The sequence below is a fragment of the Scyliorhinus torazame genome, chromosome 14 (genome assembly GCF_047496885.1).
Source record: "Scyliorhinus torazame isolate Kashiwa2021f chromosome 14, sScyTor2.1, whole genome shotgun sequence".
In the NCBI taxonomy this organism is placed as follows: Eukaryota; Metazoa; Chordata; class Chondrichthyes; order Carcharhiniformes; family Scyliorhinidae; genus Scyliorhinus; species Scyliorhinus torazame.
The window spans coordinates 56,401,049-56,417,962 of record NC_092720.1 but is presented as its reverse complement, the minus strand read 5'-3'; the positions used below and the strand labels follow the sequence as shown (position 1 = coordinate 56,417,962).

The 16,914-nt window shown below is 45.8% G+C and overlaps 1 protein-coding gene and 1 long non-coding RNA gene across 3 annotated transcripts in view; one reads left to right on the top strand and one right to left on the bottom strand.

Annotated features, from left to right (window-relative positions):
• The window catches only part of LOC140389746 (uncharacterized), an 84,652-nt gene that overhangs the window by 22,920 nt on the left and 44,818 nt on the right, over positions 1–16,914 (bottom strand). The window contains exon 2 of the long non-coding RNA XR_011934469.1: positions 755–819. This is a non-coding gene — a long non-coding RNA (uncharacterized lncRNA). The remainder of the gene's footprint in view (positions 1–754; positions 820–16,914) is intronic.
• Positions 1–16,914, top strand: part of dcun1d1 (DCN1, defective in cullin neddylation 1, domain containing 1 (S. cerevisiae)) — a 125,752-nt gene that overhangs the window by 65,256 nt on the left and 43,582 nt on the right. The window lies entirely within an intron of this gene.

Below are 16,914 nucleotides of genomic sequence, written 5' to 3'. Positions count from 1 at the left end.
TGGCACGGGAAACAACCCAGAGATAATAACTCTGTTTGTCCTAGATCTAAGTTTCCACCCTAGCTCCTTGAATTCCTGCCTCACATCCCTATCTACGTCTTGGTACCTATGTGGACGACGACTTGGGGCTGCTCCCCCTCCCCCTTAAGGATCCCGAAAACACGATCCGAGACATCATGCACCCTGGCACCTGGGAGGCAACACACCAACCGCGAGTCTCTCTCGTTCCCACAGAATCTCCTATCTATCCCCCTAACTATGGAGTCTCCGATGACTAATGCTCTACTCCTCTCTGCCCCCCCCCCCTTCCCTTCTGAGCAACAGGGACAGACTCTGTGCCAGAGACCTGTACCCCATGGCTTACCCCATGACCTGGTAAGTCCACCCCCCCCCCCCCCCCAAACAGTATCCAAAGCGGTATACTTGTTACTAAGGGGAACGACCACAGGGGATCCCTGTACTGACTGCTTCCTCCCAGCCCCTCTCACCGTCACCCATCTATCTTTGTTCTTCGGAGTAACTACATCCCTGAAGCTTCTATCTATGACCACCTCTGCCTCCCGAATGATCCGAAGTTCATCCAGCTCCAGTTCCCTAACGTGGCTTCTGAGGAGCTGGAGATGGGTGCACTTCCCACATTTGAAATCAGCAGGGACACTGACGGCGTCCCTCACCTCAGACATTCTGCAGGAGGAACATTGCACTGCCTTCCCTGCCATCCCCTCTAGATAAAAAAGAAAAAGAAAGAGCTTACCTGTTATTCACTCCCCTTCTCAGCAAGCACTCACTCGGCAACCTCTGCGCCCCGCACGATAACACCTGAGGGAAAATAAAAGAAAAATTACTTACCAGTCACCAGCCAGTCCCTTACCTGCAGGCTGTGACATCACGGTTCAACTTCTTTCGATTTCTACCTGCCCTCGAGCCTTCCTCGTGATCTTTACAGCAGTTGGTTTATTTTTGGTTAGAGGAGGGGGTAGGGAGGGAAACACTGAAGAAGTGTTTCGGGTTTAAGTGTCACTTGACAACAGCTCCTCCACAAATCACCTTCAAATTAGGGTGAGCGCACGGACGTATGCAAATTTCCCCGCAACAGCAAATCAGCAGCTCCGCTCTACTGCCCTCTGCTGGATGCTTGTCTTCACTTGAACAGCTAGGGTCTCTTGCTGAGGTACACCTTCAAGTTAGGGTGAGCGCACAGATGTATGCAAATTTCCTCCGCAACAGCCAATCAGCAGCTCTACTGCCCTCTGCTGTCATTTCATAGAATCTTAAAATACCTACAGTGCATAAGGAGGCCATTCAGCCCATTGAGCCTGCACTGACCCTTTGAAAGAGCACCCTTCCCAGGCCCAATTCCTGGAAAGAAAAGCAGTGACCCATGTTTAAACCCCTCCGATCCTTGAGCTGCAAGTCATTCATTTATTTCCCTCACTCCACTGTGATTGACAGCTTCCATGCACACAGCTGTCAGCCTTGCTTCATTCATCTTCCTTTATGATTGAGTAACTCTGAAGTGCTGTAACCACAATGTTTATAAGCATCAACCCCTTCAAAGATGGTTAAATGCTGTCAATTTCCAGTTGAGCACTTCAAAATAATTTGAGTGTGAAAGGCGGAGGGGGAGGGGGGGGGGTGAAATGGAATAATCTTCCAGTAGCAGTCTATTGATTTTTTAAAATTGTGGGATGTGATGTCGTTGGCTGGGCCAGCATTTACTGTCTATCCTCGATTACCCTTGCGAATGTGGTGGGGAGACGCCACATCGATCTGCCGCAGTCTAAGTGGTGTAGGTACACTCCCACAGTGGTACTAGGAAGAGAAATCTGTTAAATACATTAAGAGCTTGTGAAAAGGAGAACAAATTTGTAACTTTCATTTGTATATAGCACAAGAGAAATCTATTCTGTGATGGGGTGCAGAATTAGAACGTGGGACCTTTTCCCCAAAAAGATTTGTATTTTTATTGTACCTTTCATGACCTCTGGTTTCCTCGAAGTGCTTCATGGCGAATGACCACTTCCAAGTGGACGGTGGACGCCCGAGGGCGGTCCAGGGGAGGTGTGGTGCATGGGCCGAAGACTGGCCGAGGAGAGGTTATGGCTGATCAGCAGGGGAAGTCAGGGTGCCCCCCGACCAGGCTGGTCACGTGGAATGTTCGGAGACTGAATGGGCCAGTCAAAAGGCCCGTGTGTTCGCGGCAACTGAAGGCGGATGTGGCCATGCTGCAGGAGACACATTTGAAGGTGGGAGACCAGATTAAGTTGAAGAAGGGATGGGCAAGTGTTTCATTCGGGGTTAGATTTTAAAACAAAGGGGATGACGCTTTTGGTCAATAAGCCAGTGGTGTTCAAGGTGGGGAATAAATTAGTGGGAAACTGGAGGGAATGTCAGTGGTGTTGGTGAATATATATCCCCTAAGCAGGGATGACGTGGAGTTTGTGAGACGGATGCTGGGGAAGATTCCGGACCTAGATTCTCATCGACTGATTATGGGGGGAGATTTCAACACTGTTCTTGATCCAAGGTTGGACCGACTTGAGTTCTCGGTCGGGCAAGGTATCAGCTACGGTGAAGGAGCTCCGGGGGTTTATGGAGCACATTGGGGGGGGGGGTCGATCCATGGAGATTCGGGAGGCCGAGAGGACTTTCTCTCTACTCCCGTGTACATCAGATGTATTCCCGGATAGACTTCTTTGTGATAGACAAAACGCTGCTGCCAGAGGTGATAGATGCTGAATATTCCGCAATAGTGGTGTCAGACCTCGCCCTGCACTGGGTGGACCTGCGAGTGAGTAAAGAAAGGGTGTAGCGCCGCAATAGGCGCCAGATGTGGGGCTATTAGCGGGAGAGGAGGTGGCTGAGCGGGTGAAGGAGGCCAACCGAGGATATATAAAGATCAATGATACGGGTGAGATGTCGGCGGGGGTGGTCTCTGAGGCGCTGAAGGCATTCATTAGAGGGGAATTTACTTCTATTTGGGCACACAAGAAGGTGGAGTGGGTGGAGTTAGAAAGGTTGAAATCTTTCAGGTGGACAGGAGGTACGCAGACTCTGGAGGATGGGCTTTTGAAAGAACGGCAGAGGCTGCAGCTGGAATTTGGGCTCCTGTCCACAGGTAAGGCGGTGGCGCAGCCGAGGAGAGTAAGGGGGGCGGTCTATGAACATGGGGAGAAAGCTAGAAGGATGCTGGCGTGCATCAGTTGAGGAAGCAGGAGGCGGCGAGAAAGATTGGAAAAGTGAGGGACGCAGGTGGGAAGGTGGTTTCAGACCCGGCGAGGGTGAATGGTGTGTTTAGAGATTTTTATAGTAAGCTGTATAAATCGAAACCCCCAGCTGGGGGGTGGGGTTGAGAGGATTTCTGGGGGGGGGCTGGGATCGAGAGATTTGGAGATCTTTTTATTGAGGAGGGCTTTCCGAGTTTGGAGGAGCTAGAGGAGGAGTTTGAGGTGACAGGTGGGAACGGGTTCCGGTACCTGCAACTACGGGATTTTGTTCGGAGACAGATCTCGAGCTTTCCGCGCCTCCCACAAAGGGGTCTACAGGACAAGGTGATGTCAAAAACAGGAGTTGGGGAGGGGAAGGTCTCAGAGCTAAACAAGGAGCTGATGGAGTGGGAAGGAGTTCTAATAGGGGAGGTGAAGTGGAAGTGGGGGGAAGAGTTGGGAGACGAGTTGGAGGCTGGTCTATGGGAGGAGGCCCTGCGGGAGAGTTCATGCGACCTCGTCGTGTGCCAGGCTCAGCCTGATCCAGTTCAAGGTGGTTCACAGGGCTCACGTGACTGCGGCCCAGATAAGCTGATTTTTTAAGGAGGTGGAGGACAAGTGTGGGCACTGTGGGGAGATCCTGCGAATCATGTGCACATGTTCTCGGCGTGTCCAAGGTTGAGGGGCTTTTGGCAGGAATTTGCGGACATCATGGGCGGGATTCTCCGACCCCCCCCCGCCGGGTCGGAGAATCGCCGGGGGCTGGCGTGAATCCCGCCCCCGCCGGTTGCCGAATTCTCCGGCACCGGATATTAGGCGGGGGCGGGAATCGTGCGGCGCCGGATGGCGCCCCCCCTCCCCCGACGACTCTCCGGCCCGGATGGGCCGAAGTCCCGCTGCTGGAATGCCTGTCCCGCCGGCATGGATTAAACCACCTCTCTTACCGGCGGGACAAGGCGGCGCGGGCGGGCTCCAGGGTCCTGGGGGGACGCGGGGCGATCTGGCCCCGGGGGGTGCCCCCACGGTGGCCTGGCCCGCGATCGGGGCCCACCGATCCGCAGGCGGGCCTGTGCCGTGGGGGCACTCTTTTCCTTCCGCCTTCGCCACGGTCTCCACCATGGCGGAGGCGGAAGAGACCCCCTCCACTGCGCATGCGCGGGGATGCCGTGAGCGCCCGCTGACCCTCCCGCGCATGCACCGCCCGGCAAAGTCATTTCCGCGCCAGCGTGCGGGGCACCAAAGGCCTTTCCCGCCAGCTGGCGGGGCGGAAATCAGTCCGGCGCAGGCCTAGCCCCTTAAGGTTAGGGCTCGGCCGCTCAAGATGCGGAGGATTCCGCACCTTTGGGGCGGCGCGATGCCGGACTGATTTGCGCCGTTTTTGGCGCCGGTCAGTGGACATCGCGCTGATTGCGGAGAATTCCGCCCCATGCCTGAGGTCCTGCAAGCAGGGGTGACTCCGAATCCAGAGGTCGCGATATTCGGAGTGTCGGAATATCAGGAGGCCGACGCATGAAAGTGACGAATAAGGGTAGGAAAATCAATGAAGGAGGGCCGTGGGACGGAGTGTTTATATGGATCATGTTGGTTGGGGGCTGTGTTTGGGGGGAATGGCTATGTCATTGTGGGTTTTTTGTCTTTCTGTTTTTTCTGTTTAAGTGCTAATATTATAAATGCCTTAATAAAATATTTTCTAAAAAAAACTTTAATTTCCGACTTAACCGTTACTCAAAGTGGAAACTGGAGGGGAGAGTCATTTAGAGGCAGTTCCTGAAAGCCAGCTACATGGCAACATTGATGGCAGCCTGACAGTAAATCATGCACCTGTAACTCAGAGGCCAGACTTCAAGTAAACTATATAAAGGGAATTAAGGGAGACCGAGAAACGTAACTGGTGTCCTGTAAGAATTAAGTTGAAAGTTATACAGTTTGCCATTATTTTGACAGTTCAAGCTTCCTTTGGTAATCATTTTTACAGATCTGGACATGTGCAAATTGGCTGCAGTATCTCCTATATTACAATAGTGATACTTCTCGTTCAAGAAGCTCACCAGCTGCTCTGTCAACCATTGAGCCGGCAGGGCTGACCCCTGCCCCTCCGCCATCTCCGCGTGCGTTGCCAGCACCACACCCGCTCCAGCCAACTGATTTCCTCTTTTTCAAGCACTTCTGGTCTGCAGCTCCATAAACCCGGGAGTCAATCTCCTTTGCTCACACTCCTACACCTTTTTCCTTCACAATTCCAACTGCAAACCGGGGAAAAGGCTGCAAAAAGACCGCCACGAGCGGAGCTGCCACGAGTGGAGCTACCATATGTGCGACCACTCACTCCATGGCAGCCACCGGAAGTCGTCATAAATCAAAGTTAAAAGACTCAGTTTGTAAGGCAGCAGTATAATTTTGTATTAGTATAATTTCCATGCTGTTTGTAATCTTCTGTCTGGTTTGAGTTTCACTCATTGATCCTTGAAGCAGACTGTAAATGACACATCTGATTATTTAGTGTTATTATGTAACCTGGAAGTTACATGAAAGGTGAATGACTGAAGGAAAGAAAGTTACATTTGTTATGGTCTTTGTTTTTGAAAACTCACCACTATTCTTAGAAGTCCCCCTATACCAAAAAGGGCCGACATTCTAAATGGTGATCAGGGATTCTCACTCCCCGACTCCGATACAGGCTTCAGTGGGTGCTATTCGGGTCAAACTTATGTTTTCAAGTTATCCCCTGGTAAAACCCATACCTTCACCGAAGATTTCATCTACTTACCACTTAGTAGCATCGATCCTGGGTCCCGCATTGCTAAGCAAGTAAAGTAGACTTTGGAATAACCACTATTTCAGGTTAAATTAAGTTATTTTATTATTATATTTTTTCTTTTAAAAGCTGCAAATACTTTCTTTATAGAAAGGAAAAAGATCTTGCTTCTGGATCCTTCTGGTTGGTTGAAGGGAACTTCAGGCCCAACTTGACAATCAATCTTCTTTTAAAGTCTGGTCTTCCTTAGATGTATTAGCTGTTTTAGCTCGGCTGCTATACCCTGTCCATTTCCCATGGCCGAGCTGACTGTAATCTGACTCTAGCTGCTTCTCCCCCTCTCTCTCTCTCTCTCTCTCTCTCTCTCTCTCTCTCTCCCTCTGGTTCTGGTAGTTCCTGCCCTGGTCTCTAGGTTTATATTCTCTTTCTAACAGTTAAGTTTTTATGACTTTATTGTAAAGTAACTCTTGATTAACTTTGATTGTAAAAAGTATCTTTGACCTAAACTTTCTAATCCAACCAAGTATTCATTTTCACATGACTTCATCTCATAGATCTGATTACATTGTTTCCTTTGTGATGTTCAAAATGATTTGACTTCAAGAGGTGTTACTTTTAATTCCTATCATTTCTATAGTTTTATTTTCCAATTGTGTCCTCAGCTCATAATTTTGACTTTGATTTTGGCTTTGAATTATGTTTCTCGTAGACTGATAGTCTCCAGTTTTCTTTAATTTACCTGGTATTAGCAAATCTTTACACCTAGAATTATCACCAAATTCAACTGAACCTCATCCATTCTTTTCCAGATCCTTACTAAGATAGCTAATTTCAATGAAGGTGTGAGCCATTGTTTTTGGCTTCATTCAAAATCCTGTTTGTCGGGGCTTCCGGTTGCGGCGATGGCCAGCTAAGCCGCACGTTTCGGCACCTCCCGTTTCAATGGACGTTTGGGCTCTTATCGGGAGTCCCAACGGAAATTTTTTGCGGCCAAACCCAGTGTGAGGTGACAAAGGAAGGAGTCCCCCAGGGTGTGGATGGAAAGGAGCGACAGTAGTGGCCAGATTGCGGAGGATCCTTTGGAGCAGCGGCAGAGAAGAGAAGGGAGAAGCAAGATGGCAGCCGAGGGAGCCCAGATGGTATGGGGCCCGGAACAGCAGGAGTTCCTCCGACGATGCGTGGAGGAGCTCAAGAAAGAGGTGCTGGCACCGATGTTACTGGCAATCGAGGGACTAAAGGAAACACAGAAGGTCCAGGCGATGGAGCTCTGTGGAGTGAAGGCAAAGGCAGCTGAGAACGAAGACGAGATACAGGGCCTGGTGGTAAAAACGGAGACACACGAGGCACTACATAAGAGGTGGAAGCCCTGGAGAACAGCTCGAGGAGGAAGTACCTACGGATTTTAGGTCTCCCCGAAGAACAGAGGGAGCTGATGCTCCATACTCTAATGGGAGCAGAGGCCCCAACGGGCCCCCTGGAAGTGGAGGGTGCGTACCGGGTCCTCGTGAGAAGACCAAAGGCAGGGGAAACACCAAGAGCAATAGTGGTGAAGTTCCATCGCTACAGGGAGATGGTCCTGAGCTGGGCTAACAAGACATGGAGTAGCAAGTGGGAGAACGCGGTGATACGCGTGTATCAAGACTGGAGTGCGGAGGTGGCGAGAAGGAGGGCGAGTTTCAACCGGGCCAAGTGCTCCATAGGAAGAAAGTCAAATTTGGGATGCTGCAGCCGGCGAAATTGTGGGTCACACATCAGGGCAAACACCACTACTTCGAGGCGGCAGAGGAGGCATGGACATTTATTCAGGAAAAGTAATTGGACTAGACTTGAGAAATTGCCCGGAGAGGGGTAGTGAGATGGTGGCACAGAAATGTAAAGTGGGGAGAGGGGAGGGCTAATGTATAATAATGTTGGACATGAAGAAATGTGGGCGCTGGTGGAAAAGGGGACAGGGAAGGGGAATGAGGGAACTGCGCCATTAGGGGTGGGGCCGAGAGGAAGGCGCGGGTATTTTCCCGCGCTATGGAAACTATGGCGGGAAAAAGGGCGCAGGAAGGAAGGGAGCCTCACACGCCGGGAGGTCAAAGGATGAACGGGGGAAGCCGAGGTCAGCCAGAGTTAGCTGACTTCCGGAAGCAATATGGGGGGAGTAATCAAGCTAGAGGGGGACCTGGGGGGGGGGATTAACTGGGTTGCTGCTGCTGAGAGTAAGGGGAGCTAATACGAGATGAGGTGGTCGGGACGGGGGGCGCTGTCTGGGGGACAGACGGGTGTGTGAGACCTGGGTGAGGAGATGGTTTAAAAAAGGGGATGGCTAGTCGACGAGGGGGGGGGGGGGGGTAAATGGCCCCCCAACCCGGCTGATCACGCGGAACGTGAGAGGTTTAAATGGGCCGATTAAGATGGCAAGGGTGTTTGCGCACTTAAAGAGACTGAAGGCGGACGTAGTTATGCTCCAGGAGACGCACCTGAAGTTGGCGGATCAGGTTAGACTAAGGAAAGGATGGGTGGGACAGGTATTCCACTCAGGGTTGGACGCGAAAAACCGAGGAGTGGCAATACTGGTGGGGAAACGTGTATCGTTCGAGGCTAAGACCATAGTGGTGGATAGTGGGGGCAGGTATGTGATGGTGAGTGGCAGATTGCAGGGTGAGGCGGTTGTGCTGGTGAACGTCTATGCCCCGAACTGGGATGACGCGGGATTCATGAAGCGAATGATGGGAGGAATTTACCCTAAGTAGGGTAAATTCCTCGTCCTCGTGTGCCAGGCTTAGCCTTAGCCTGATTCAATTTAAGGTTCTACACAGAGCGCATATGACGGGAGCAAGACTGAGCAGGTTTTTTGGGGTGGAGGACAGGTGTGGGAGGTGCTCGGGAAGCTCGGTGAACCACACTCATGTTCTGGTCGTGTCCGACACTGCATGAGTTCTGGGAGGGTGTGGCAAGAGTGATCTCAAAGGTGGTGGGGATCCGGGTCAAACCAAGCTGGGGGTTCGCTATATTTGGGGTTGCAGAAGAGCCGGGAGTGCAGGAGGCGAAAGAGGCCGACGTCTTGGCCTTTGCGTCCCTAGTAGCCCGGCGAAGGATTCTACTTATGTGGAAAGAAGCGAAGCCCCCGGGCGTGGAGGCCTGGATAAACGAAATGGCAGGGTTCATAAGACTGGAACGAATAAAATATGCGTTAAGAGGATCGGCTCAGGGGTTCACCAGGCGGTGGCAGCCGTTCCTTGACTATCTCGCGGAACGATAATGGAAAAACAGAAAAGACAGCAGCAGCAACCCAGGGGGGAGGGGTGGGGGGAGGATTATTCCGTGTTCTTGTTTTTTCTTAGTTAGTTGTTGATATTGGCTTTTTGTTTATTTCTTTTTCCATCTGTTAGTTTAATATATTTAAATAACGTTTAATGTATATTCCTTTATTAAGTTGTAAAAACGGAAAATCTTTGTTTGAAAAACTTCAATAAAATATATTTTTTAAAAAAATCCTGTTTGTCTTGTTTGCTAAGCCTGCTTGACCAAGGATATCTGCATTTTACAATCCTGCCCTGGCAGCTGCTGTTAACCCTTTGTAGGATCTTGCCCTGTTTGCTCTCATGTTTCTCTCAGACCAGATATTGCCAGACTTCCATGTTTCAAATGACACATCTTTCTATATTTTCAATAACACCTTCCAGAATGTTTTAGTTTTTTCCTCCACATATCTCACTCAAATTCACCTTTTCAGTTGTTTTGAATAGATTAAATGTTTAACCGTTATGAGTAAATTAAACGCCGAGGACCCGAGTTCGATCCCAGCCCCAGGTCACTGTCCGTGTGGAGTTTGCACATTCTCCACGTGTCTGCGTGGGTCTCACCTCCACAACCCAAAGATGTGCAGGTAGATGAATTGCTGCACTAAATTGCCCCTTAAACAAAAATAATTGGGTACTTAAACACTTTTTGTTTCCACTGCAGGTTACTTTACCTCCGTTTGTAAAGAATTGAGCCATCTGTAGGCTGGGGTTTAACATAGTGTGAGGTACTGGAATGGTGCAAAGTTGTCATATCTTCAAAACATGAAACTCCTGAGGGAAGTATTTGATCATAGTTTCTTTCCACTCTAAATGATGGGGCCCACGCTAAAATTATTTAGAAGGCAAATTATATTTGAAGCCATTCTGAAGCTGAATAACAATCTCGAGGTTTAGATTAGATTTTTTAACATTGGAAAAATATATAGTGGGATTATCAAGGTTTTTTTTAAAAGGAGTTGATATGAATGTAGAAATATTTTGAGTAGATCTACATTGATGGTAATGCGAACATAAGGAATAGTCAGATAGAACATATTGGCTCAGATTTTGTAGTCAGAGGTTTGCACTGTTTATTTGCCGTTCCTTACACTGACACTTATTTCCACAGATTTTCTGTGGGTTTTTGTACTAAGACTTGTGGTTATTAAAACTCAAAAAACAGTGTGGGGCCCTCTAGGGGTCTGGAACATGTGAAAAGGGTAAGCAAAAGTGTGTCTCCTTAGACAGTCAGATTGAAGAATATGAACTGAGGCACGCAGTGTAAATGAGGAAATGTAAATTAGAGTAGTTAATTCAATGGAAAATGATGTATAGAAAGCAAAATAGAAATGGAAAGAAAGGTGGGATTAGAGGAGGGAAATACAAGACCCAGATTTGCTGTTGTAATTTCTATGCAACTATCAGCATTTTCTACTGTAACTCTGAAATTGACAGCAACCTCTGAAGTACAAAGGTGCATGATCTCCCCAGACTGCAGTCGACTGGAAGTCACTGAACTGACGAGAGCTTATCTTTTACACTAATAGTTTTGCTATAAAACCCGTGGAAACGGTTACACGGGCTGAATGAGATGTAGCTAGGTTTTTAACAGTATACTAAGTTTATAATTATTGCTGAGCACCCTCACTGGCCCTGATAAACTGATTTTATATTATTGAAATTTAATTTTGAAATCTTTTTAAAAGTTAGTTTCATATTTCAGCCGCCTTCTGCCGTAATCTCCTATAGGACTGAATAATTTATTTAGTTCTGTAAAATTTAATTACAAGTGAAGAAGAATAATCAGGGTACTTTGCGTTGAAAATACTTCAGTGTCATTGGCTGATTATCCTGCTTGATGACATTACTCTTGCTGGATGCCTAAAGATTCCATTTAACTTGATCATGTTCAAATTGATACCAGGAAAGGAGAAATCGAAGCTATGAGAAAGCACTAGATCTTAGTGAGCATCTATCTTTGAGGTCAGCAGCAAGCACCGTTGCTTCACTGCTGACTTCAAAATCTGGACCAATGTTAAATTATAAAAAAAATTGTCTTTAAAATCTCCCCATGATAACAAATCTGCAGGAATACGTCTCCACATTGCAAAAGTTAATTTTCGGTGTTTGACCATAATTAAGATTTGCCACACAGTTTTAAAAACTTACTTACACTTTTGAACAAACTCTACCCTTTTCTGGTGTGTTTATTGGGTATCTATCGCAAGTGCCCCAATTTCACACTGTTGCATCTGTTTGGATGCTGGGTCTCTCAGTAAGATACCAGTTTAGCACAGTTCCTGGAAAGACTGTCCTTCTTGAACAGCAAGAATGATTTCTGTGTTTAACTGCATTGTGTTGAGTCTGGAAACTAGGATCTGATTTACACCTAAATTGCAGTGAGCACTGATTATTTATTTCTACCACAAAATCCAGCACCTGAAACAGACTGCTGCTTAGTACATTAAATGCTAGTTCAATTTGAGCATTTCAGAAGGAATGGAGATGTAATTTAATAGAATGGAGAGGTAGTAATTGATATATTGGATTCTGACATTGGACACATTTTCTACCCTGGATATGAACTACTGATGCCTACAATTGTGATACAAATAGTATACTGAAAAAAGACACATGCCAAAGCTTTTCGTCTTGCAGTCATCAGGACACTTTGCAAGAATACAAGTGAAAAGCAACAATTTATACTGCATGAGAAGAGAGTGCTGATTGGTTGGCAAGTGAATTGGTAGAGACATTGCAATGGACAATGCACCAGTTAATGGTGACTGACTTAACTGCCAAGCATTATTTGAAATTTAAACCAGGTAGCTTGACCCTGATTGGTCAAGACATTGTTCAGTGAATGGCTGCCACTTATTTTGTTTAGCTAAAACAGGTGCAATGTGTGTATATGTTCTTTCTGTCTGTAATCAATACATGTAGCTTCCAGTACATGAAAATGTGCCACACTGCGAGCCTGACTGACAATCTTAACATGGTTGTCAGGATAATTCATAATGAGGATTAGTTAGCAAATGTTGCCCAATTACATCTAGTGCTGGACACTGTTTTGGGTTTTGCAAGCACAGACTGGTTGCGTACAGTTTGTACCTTGCCCGTTGTAAACATGGCTGGGACATGCTGTTTGATACGATCCACCAGTCTTTTGAGTTGTACGGCCTGCATACCTTGCATCACACTGGCACTGAAATTCATATTGTGTGATAGGCAGAGCGTCTTTTTGGCTTGATGGCAGCATCCTGTTGGTGGCACATGCCACTTGTGTAATAGCAGCGTGAAACAGCTAGCTTCATCTGTTGCTCAATTATTTGAGTTATCATTCCCTTCCAGGGTAATCGGAGGTAGACTGGGCACCTTTCAGGGCTGAAATTGATGGTCTTAGGCTTGTTCATGAATTTGCATGATATAAAATACGAAATGACATGATCAGGGCGGGATGTTATCCCACAGGATGCCTTTGATGTGCCCTATTTCAGTATCAAGCTTGCATGCTGATTAAATAGCTCGGGATCTATTTACAAGGTTTCCGATAAAACCAATCTTCGTCTGTAAGAATCCCAATGTGTTTATTGACCTTTGATATGTCTCTTTTTTTTCCCCAGCAATAATTGTGATATAGTGATTCTTTTAATTCTCCTTTGTTACACTTTTTGCTTTTATGGCCAGGTCTGACTGCTATTCTGTACTTTATTGCAGTTGGACTACAAGAGGTTCTTGATGATTGAAAGGCAGTGGCTCAGGAAAATTGGCTCATGTATCTCTATGCAAATACTTGCTGTTAGCAAAACCATAGGTAGGAGCCCTTGCACAAATGTGGATATTGTTAAAATCAGATGTTGCAGCATTGTGGCTTTTGCATATAAGTGCTGATGTGTAGGAAAAGGAGAAGATTGAAATTGATAACTTACAAGTAATTGCTTGTATATGCTAAGGGTAAATGATCAACACTTAAATAATGAGAGGTAGTGACTTCCATTTGTAGTATAGCATGATGTAGCAAGATAAATATGAAGGCCAGGGGATTTAACTGGAAGATTGAGATCTTCAAATACTGCTGAAATCTCAAAAAATAATGAATGAAGCAATTCCTGAGATGAAACAATAATTCTTATTCACGTCTTTGTTCAAAGTTGTGTGTGCACTGCTATGAGAGCTGGCAATTTTGTGGTATACATAGCTGGTCTTACAGCTGTCTAATCTCTGTGATGCATGTTAAATTTGAAGAAAAAATGACTTACAAAATATGTATGTTTTAATGTAGTTTTGTATTTATCTCTGTTATGCTCAGATAAGGAAAGTATAAATTTTATAATGTCCAGTGTTATACAGTATATTTAATCTTGTACTCTGCTGATAGAGATGGAGCTGTGCCTTAACCAACTCGCTGGTTAGGCCAGCATTTATTGCCCATCCATAGTTGCCGTTCAGAAGGTGGTGCTGAATTGCCTTCTTGAACCACTGAAGTCCTTTAGGTGTAGGTACATCCACTGTGCTGTTAGGGAGGGAGTTCCAGGATGTGGCCCGAGCGACAGTGAAGGAATGACGATATGTTTCCAAATCAGGGTGGTGAGCGACTTGGGGAATCTCCAGGTGGTGGGGTTCCCAGGTATCTGCTGCTCTTATCCTAGATGGTAGTGGTGTGGGTTTGGAAGGTGCTGCCGAAAGAAATTGTTGAGACAGAGTCTCAGGTCATTAAATCTTTGTTTTGTTCAGAGATATTTCTTATGAATTGCAGATGCCAACCCAGAAATGTATATTTTAAGGTTCTTTTATATCTGAGTGAAAATGAGGCTTTTTAATATTTTAGTGGAACTCGTGTTAGTCAAAGGAAATACTATTTTGTTTCATGTAGTATACCATTATATCAAGACAATGACTGATTCCAGTTACATGATACACTGGGCTCGTGCGTGGTCAATTACAGCCCCACTTGACCCAAAGGAAAAATTAATAAAAGGATAAGGATCTTTGCACTAAGATGACTTTCAGTCAATGTCTTTCTGAAGCTCGTTTTGGTACTCTTTCTAGGCTTGAGATGGTTTTCTCTGCCAAGATTGTCTACTTTCTCTGCGGACTCAGCATCATTTTAGGTTCACAGTAAAAGATGTGCCAGGCACTCGCTGATTTCAGAACAGCAGAGCAGTTCTTTCACTTCAGCAAGCAGGAGGGAGAGTCAAAGAGAGACCATTCCTTTCACTTCCAAGGTCTAAACACTTCTGCTACGTTTTCTCAGAAAGCATCATGCAGGAACCAAATCACTGACTTGTCAGGCAGAACACTGTCCCTGGCCAACTCACCGGTTGCCAGTTAATCAATCGAACCGAGTCCCTCCAAAGCTGTCCCCAAGATCCATTTGGTGCCATGGAATCTGGCTTTTTTTTTTCTAAAATACAAAACCTGGAAACTGTGTCCTGTCATGTAGGCTGTTTCAACCTTGTGTTTTTTGCTTAAAGGGACATCCCGATTATGGGTCCACGGATCAAAGATAATAAAATAAAAGAAATGGGACAAAGGAAATAGCAGGCAGGACGCTTGTATTTTGGGGGGAAATGCATCAATTGATTTTTTTTGTTTAGTTATGAATTCAAATCATTTTTAAAAACTTTTAGAAATCCAGAATACAGTGGAAGACGGTAGAATAGATGTTACTGTTGTGCAAAAGTGGTGTGGCATTCAGACCTACTCCTGCGATCTGAGTAGGAGTAACCTAAAGGTTATGCTGGAGAGCATGAGAGTTTAGGAGATTCACAAAGAGGGATGCTAGGTTCCTGGAGGTATTGAAAGTAGGGTTCGAGATTATTTTTGACAATTTTTTTGGTGGATGATCGAATGCAGGAGAATGGAAACTGTCAGCTTTTCACCCATCTGTCCACTCTCCCTTGCCATTTAAACAATTTGGAGTTGCAAAGATGGTTTCCCCAGCCATGAGCTGGAAACTGGCTCTTGTTTCAAGTCTTGGTTTGAATTTACTATGTGCTGACTGCCTGACAGCTCTCTTTGCTTTGAAAAGCCAAGCGACGACTTCCAGCTGACCACCTCACGCCTAGAAATGTCAGGTTTTCAATTGCGCACCGTCTTTAAGTTCTTTGAAATGGTTCCTGTGCTATTTTCTTCGCTTTCGAAGGTCCTTCTAAGAACTTAAAAGCTGGTGTTCAACATGTCCTTATTTAGGAGGTGGATGTTGGCAGGGCTGTGGCTCTTGGATTGTGCAAGGAGCAGCCAGCAGAGTCCTGGTTGGTCAAATCCTCAGCAACAGATTGGGTGAAGCTATTAAGAACAGAGTCACCTGCAGTTGAAAGATGACACTCCAATGTTAGGAGGACCAGAGCTGGCGTGAATTGTGGGAATGATGAACTAAACTAGATCAGGAGGTTTTAAAAATAGATTTGTGTGTCATTTACAGGAAGTGCGAGGTTTTATGTAGAAGTGTTAATATATTGTTGGTAGATCTCTTGTGTTGTACCTCCTTGTCATAAAACTGTATATATAGCCTCTGACTAAGGGCAAATTATCAATAGTGTGTGATTTAGGGAGGCATGGTGGCGCAGTGGTTAGCACTGCTGCCTCACAGCACTGAAGACCCGGGTTCAATTCCGGCCCCGGGTTACCGTCCGTATGGAATTTGCACATTCTCCCCATGGCTGCGTGGGTCTCGCCCCCACAACCCAAAGATGTGCAGGCTAGGTGGATTGGCCACGCTAAATTTGTCCATTGATTGAAAAAAAAATAATTGGGTACTTTAAATTTATTTTAAAAAGGTGTGAGTCAAGAAAATGTGTGTGATACTTCTGTGAAGTGTGCCATTTACACACATTTTTAAATGAGTCAAAAGCAATGTTTAGGGATTCTTACTGAAACTTTCAATAGATCCTAACAATTCTATAGTTAGACAAAGATGTTACAGATTCATTACCCACTAGACTGGTGAATGCCCAGATCCAGCAAATTCTGGGCCAATATTTCTACTGTTAATTGCTCACGTAGCTCTGTCTCATCAGCAAATTTAATACAAGTCATTCACAAAAAAGGGTTCTGTTACAGAATTTTGTAGCTCTATCTAAATTGTATGCAGGCCTTGTGTGCGAGAGTCTGCATCTCGTTCCATTCCTCTGCCTTTGTTGTATGTTGTAAGCTTTTCTCAAAGGTGGCTGGTTTATTCCAGCTTCCTAGGCAAAACATTGCTTGTGTTGATACCAGTTTAAATGTAGCATACTATTCGATGAATTTGTCAAAACATAGCTTTTGGAATATCAAACATATGAAATAGTAGCTAGAGATGTTCTGTTGGAATCATGACCTTTTCTGCAGAATATTTGATTTGATTACGTGAGATTATATAGAACTCAAAAATCTGCAGGGCATAACATTCAGATGGAGCGCTGGCGATCTAGTGTAATGATAGATGCATAGAAAAATTCAGTATTAATCCGAGTAAAGTAAGGCAGGGATATAATCTCAACAGATGACATAGGAAAGAGTGCAAATAATTAATTAATAGCAGTTAAAGGCTGCTAAAGGAAGAGGAATGTTTGGATGTATAGTGATGAAATGTGCATATTCGAAATGGCAAACCAATATGGAGTATTTCTCAGCTCGTGCTTGGGGTAATGTTGCTATTGTTCCAGTTTTGTTTACGTTGCACTCCCAACTTCTGGCATCA